This window comes from Haliotis cracherodii, unplaced genomic scaffold, assembly GCF_022045235.1.
Source record: "Haliotis cracherodii isolate W230 unplaced genomic scaffold, xgHalCrac1.p SCAF_12, whole genome shotgun sequence".
Classification (NCBI taxonomy): domain Eukaryota; kingdom Metazoa; phylum Mollusca; class Gastropoda; order Lepetellida; family Haliotidae; genus Haliotis; species Haliotis cracherodii.
In genome coordinates this window covers 27,390,275-27,397,000 of record NW_027266267.1, presented here as the reverse complement: position 1 = coordinate 27,397,000, position 6,726 = coordinate 27,390,275, and positions in this window count along the sequence as shown.

The window sequence follows — 6,726 nt, the reverse complement described above, 5'->3', positions numbered from 1 at the left end:
TTACCATCGACTCTGTGGAGGAGGAACCGTGAAACATCTGTGAGTTGACGTGACGCCATCAGCGTAATCACACATTCTGCTTGGCCCACACTAACTTATGTTCACCTAATCGAACAGCACACAAAGTCAGGGTTAGATCACTGATGTAATGGCGATTAGGTGCTTCACTCTGGCAGTGTGGGTTCGAATCCCGGACGGGACTCAATCCCAAAAAGGACGAGAATCTGTACTTTACTCCGAAAGTGTTATCCCAAATATAACATTTGTTACATTTGACCACTTTCTAAATGGTATTGTGTGTTCATAACGGAATAAATGCTTACTTATTATGTAATAAATTGTTTCTCTTCATTTTGTCTCAATCTTAAATGTCTATTTTACGAACTGATTTTAAAGATCATAAAAACTTTCTTTTTTTTATCAAATTATCGGGATGAATAACGTGAAGCTGGATCATCAAATTGGATACATGCCACTTTTGTCTCTTCCATTCTCACAGAAATAAACTACGCAGAACAATCTTGACGTATATTTTATAAGATCACTACCGGCGATATCCCTTCAATAAATGGCGTGTTTTCTGAAAATTTGGGATTTTCGTTGATTTATAAATGGGTCATATATATAAGGAATTAGAATTCTGTGAATTAGTGCTTGTTTTTGTTTTCCATTGTAACCAAGAGACCGTGATTATGCCCTTGTAAGGGCGTCTCACGGAACTAAATTGTAATCATTTCTGAACATGTTTATTTATGAATCCATAGTTTTTGCTTCGATTATTTTCCATGCATTTTGTCAACAACGAAAGCCAATGTATGCAACGGATATACGGATGGATCTACTAAAATAGTAGAAAATGATACACAGTGGAAAATCTTACATTTGCTTTGTTTTATTTTTCAAACAGTTTAGTTTCACAGTTTTCACACCTAAATCTATTTCGCTTGATTTCATAAAGACCATTTGTAGTGTAGTTTAATAGATCTCATCATCCAAAACTGGCTCCAACAGGAGATATCGCTTGGCTGAGATCAAGCGATATCAACATTTAAGTTATCGCTGCAACGAAATTGCATCACAATGCTTTGCAGACCATTGTGACGCCATCGGTTACCATGACGTCACAATCAAATGACATCACTAATGACTCTGCTACTGATTCTGACAGAAGCTGTTGGAAGCTGTCTTACGCGTAAGACAACGCTTACTACTGTCTACAAACTGAAAAAGTTGGAAGAATGATGTTGGATGATAAATAAATTCTCACCCTCCTGTCTTTTGATATCAAACATATCAACACTTTGTTGATAAATGTGGAAAAATCCTCGGCAAGCTTCGGAGTTTGTCCACTTTTTTCAACTCGTGTTGATATATTTGATATCAAAATACACTCGGGTAAGATACTATATATACTCAACAACAAAAGTTCCCGTGACACCAATATATCAATGTATTTTTCAAACAAGTAAAGTTTGGTTTTCATTATTGTAGTATATGTATGGAATCAAGTCACAAAAACGCAACTGCTCCAGAAAAGTATGCATTCCATGCAAAAGTTGACTTTTTTGCAAGCCCCATGCATTTCACTACCCAAAATGGGAATAAAAACATGTGTGTTAACGGGATTCCATATTCATTGTTTAGCATCGTGCTGACAACAACCACTCAGAAAAACAACAAAATTACCCAATTATTCAACATTACGAAATGCCACGCCTGTCCGAAAATGAGCGTCTGCGAGCCATTGGTATGCTTGAAGCAGGATCGAGTCAACGTGATGTTGCAAGGCAATTTAAACGTCCATAGAAACACCATTTGGTATTTATGGCAACGTTGGCAATAAACGAATGCAGTCAGAGACCATCCTCGGGGTGACAGGCCACGCGTAACCAATAATCGACAAGACAATTGGATTCGAACAACACACCTACGAAATCGATTCCAGTCAGCAACAGTGACTGTAAGAAGTATCCCTGGCCTTCGACGAATATCTTCACAAACCGTACGTCGTCGCCTCAGATGTGCAGGGACTGTCGCCAGAAGACCCGCCAGAAGTCCCATTTTGACAAGAAACCACCGTCAAGCACCGTCTACAGTGGTGCAGGCAGCGTCTACGCTGGACGGCCATGCAGTGGGGACAAGTTCTATTCATTGACGAATCTCGTTTTCACCTCAGCCACAGCGATGGGCAGATTCGAGTGTACCGACCTCGAAGTGAACGTTACGTAAAAAAATGTGTCATGGAAGAAGATCGGTTCGGGGGCGGCAGCGTTATGGTATTGGGTTGGATAACAGCAAGACAGAGGACCCGTTCGATAGTGGTAGAGGGAAATCTCAATGGACAGCGCTACCGCGACGAGATCATCGGCCCTATTCTTCTACCGTTTTTGCGTCGTCATGGCCCAGGCATTACCTTTCAACATAACAACGCCCGGCCTCATATTGCTCGACTTGTTCAGGATTCTCCTCAACAAAACAACGTGAATGTCATCCCCTGGCCGGCTCGCTCCCCTGATCTCTCACCACTCGAGCACATGTAGGATGAGATGGATCGGCGCCTTCGACGTTAACCACGTGTTCCACAGACACTCCAGGAACTTCGAAACATGCTCCAGCAGATATGGACAGATATCCCACAGGATATTCCATAAGACGAAGATGTGTTGCTTGCATCGCAACCAGATGTGGACACGCACGCTATTGATTTGTAAGTGGACATTTTGGCATGTTCATGTTGTTTATGAAATTACGCATTTTCTGAAGTCAGTATGACAAATTAAACCATTTGAACGCTTACAGGAGTCTTTTATCTGTTGCAAACCGAAAATATTTCAGATTTGGTAAAAACATCTTAACTTTGCATTAAATCTTATACAATGTTACAGGAATTTTTGTTGATCAATATATATGCCATTTAACTATAATATTGATGAGCAATTCAGAAATGAATGCGTTGTGGCTGAGTGTGAAACATGTGAGATGTGAAAAGGCGTTTTATTACCGACATACGCGAAATTACACACTCAAAGGCCTAGGTTTACTACTGTACAGCTTTTGGTTTTACGTATGTTCGAAAATATGGCGTGTTAAGCGATGCTTTCAATGTAGAACTAGCTTCCCGACAGCAAAGACGTACCGTACTGAATTGTGCCAAGGGTTTCGGGTTGTAGGGAGGACATAATTTTATATTCTTAGGGCATTTATAGGATTAAGCTTGTCAGAGGCATGTTGATACACTGTACTGCATAACAAAGTAAAGAAATGACTTTTGCAGTTGTAACCGCTTCTACCACAAAATTAAAAAGTAACCTTCGTGATTTAACGAATAGTTCATCATATCATAGAGGAAACCATATATATCTGCGTGTTTCGTACACGACCGTATATTTTGTTCATATTCGAACTAAACTGAATACACTTTTTTTTCGTCATGTAATTGCTCGTCTGTCCCACCACATTATCTAGACACTTCGACACGGATCCATTGTCTACGGCACATTTTATCCTGAGAGCCACATTATGTTGCGGAACATCACAGCTCACATTGCTACGTCCTGACAGGTACCCATTGAAGACGTTAAGGGTGGATACACTGATATTTCAGGAACATTGTGTTTCGTGGAAGATAAGTCTCGATCTATACCACTCTCTATCAGTGCAAAGAGTTCTCCGCCTGTCGCTGTCAAGGGGGAACTTTTCAAACATTCAGCACTTAAGTTTGTACACGTAATCCAAAGAAAATGTAGAGGGGAAGTGCGCTATTCTGATTTATAAGCAATAACTAGTTGTTGGTTTCACTATTGATCTAGGTTGTTGTTTGAGGTCTTTACTGTTTCTAACTTACACGGACGCCTATTTGGTGTAGTGGATAGGTTGTCTGCCTGTAGAGCGTCATACCAAAATACGTTAAAAGATGGTACCCTGTCTTTCGTGTCTATATTAAATTGCGGAGTGATATCTGAGGGGGCTGAGCACTTTAAATCGGACGAGAATAAGTAGCCAAACATACATACATCCATACACACACACACGTACATATTCGGACACACACACACACACACACACACACACACACACACACACACACACACACACACACACACACACACACACACACACACACACACACACACACAGACACACACAGACACACACAGACACACACAGACACACACACACATTCACAGGTATTTCAGCGAAGAGTGAACTTTAACATGCTTTCACTTTCGCGAAATAACCATTTATGTTACTATCATATCACCTGATGTAAATGGATAGAGGAGGAGGCACTTTACTTTCCAGCAATATCACGGCGGGGGACACCAGAAATAGGCTTCACACATTGTACCCATGTCGGGAATCGAAACCGGGTCTTCGGCGTGACGAGCGAACGCTTTAACCATTAGGCTACCCGACCGCCCCTTACTTTATCGAAAGAACTTAAGGTCCACTTATAACATTGGGAGACAGAAATGCGCTTATTCATCTCATTGGCAGGGGTGTGGTACCATGATTACAGATACACCTCCACCTCGCTGCAAAATATTGACAAAGACTAACATATCCAGCAGCGTTGTGTTTACATGTAAAATGTTAATTCGTTTACTCCTTGTCAGTTCTTATACGGTGAGGGGGCACGGGTGGCCCCGATTCGCTGTGCAGATTTACGTCTATTGGGCAGAAAGCAGAAACCTATAATTGTGGGTTCGAGTCCCGGTTCGCCCCGATTATGTTTCTAGGTTTGTAAGCATCATACCCGTGCTCGTGGGTTTCATGATCACCGAAGTGGTAAACGTCTGAGACCTGCATCACTTCTGGCTTTCCCCCCACACGCCGCGATATAACTGGAATACTGTTAAAAGCGGCGTCACTCTTATAAGGTGAATATCCGAGTGATAATGTCCGAAGAATGAGAAAGAATAGAATGCTAAGAAATTATCCATATGCGCAATAATCGATAATAAAAATCAATTCAAAAGTGCGATGATTTACATATCATTTTCACAGTTATATCGTTAAAACGCCTATGCTTTCCCCTTGGACTGTTTCTTTTCTTAAAGTGTTTTTAGTGGTCAGACGCACAGCGCATTAAACGCATAACAGCCAGTAAACTACTGTCACGTTTACCCAATTGCTCAAGTTGTCTTGTAACCGATCTTGGTCGTGTCTGCAGCAAGCGTTTTCCCATGGCCAGTGTCGATTTACATTCACCCTGTCAACGGACAGGCTATGAATAGACACTGTGTGTAGCATCGCAACACGTACACAATATAAGTTCACCCACAACAATTTAATCAGCTTAGTCCAGCTTAATGCATACAAATTGTCTTTCTCTCTCTCTCTCACCTCTACCTCTCTCTCTCTCTCTCTGTCTCTCTCTCTCTCTCACACACACACACACACACACGCACACACACACACACACACGCACACACACACACACACACACACACACACACACACACACACACACACACACACCGAAAGATGTCGTACCTACTCGATGCGTTAACACATCTACAAAGTGTTTATTGGGTTTTTTGTGTGCGGTTACAACTTGTCCAATACATGTCAGTACGTGGACACTCTGTATTTACATAGTATTTTTACATGTGAATTATGTAACATTCATAACAAAAAGCTGATTGGCACTGAGAGAGTGCATTTACTGCAAAAGACTAATCAGTCTCAACTATCTGCCCAGATAGGTTCCATTGGGCGTGAAAGGCTGAATCATGGTCATAAAGAGAAGATAAAAGTAGTCAAGAATGGTTACAAAAAAAGCATGGCTTGTCAACACCATATCCGTGCTCGTGGCCTTATGGTGGAAGTTACATCGATGGTCTTTATGGTGGAAGTTATATAGATGGCCTTATGGTGGAAGTTATATAGATGGCATGTTTGTGGTAATATATATGGCCTTGTGGTGGGATTCATATAGAGAGCCTCATGGTGGAAGTTATATAGAAAACTTTATAGTGGAAGATATGGATGGCAGTGTTGTTGATGTTAATAATTTAGATGCACTTTGGGTGGAGTTATATAGATAACCTTATGGTAAAATGTATATGGATGACATCGTTGTTGATGTTCTATAGATTGCATCCTTATGGAACATGTATAGATAGCATTATTATGGCTGCATCGTTGTGTAGTGCGTGAGTATTGATTTACGCAGCTTCAAGAAATATTCAATCAATATCACAGTGGGCGAAACCAATAATAGGCTTCACACATCCTACCCATGTAGGGAATCGAGTCTACGCCATGACGAGCGAACGTTTTAACCAGTTTTAACCCGACGGCCCCGGATCGCTCTCGAAGTTTTATAGATGACATCATTGATCAAGAGTAGAACCATGGAGAAACATCACCAGCACATCTTAGAAACAATCTTCAGCTAATCAGTCATCTTCTGAAAGACAAAACTTTAACATTTCACGACTTACAAGACAGATAACAAAACCAGACAGTATTTTCTGAACGTTATCACTAAATGCATGATGCGCATCAAAGTCACTGTGATATTGTATATATATATATATGCATCCATGCAATTTGTCACTTCAAACAATGTTATCAGCATTGTGATCTGTGTCATCATATCTATGGATAAAAAAGTGTGGCCTGAACTTCAACTGTTAGCGTTGTTTAACCTGTCATCAATGTACTATGACAGGGCCAGAGACATTTGCAATGAAACATTATTTCCATCCGCTTAACCTT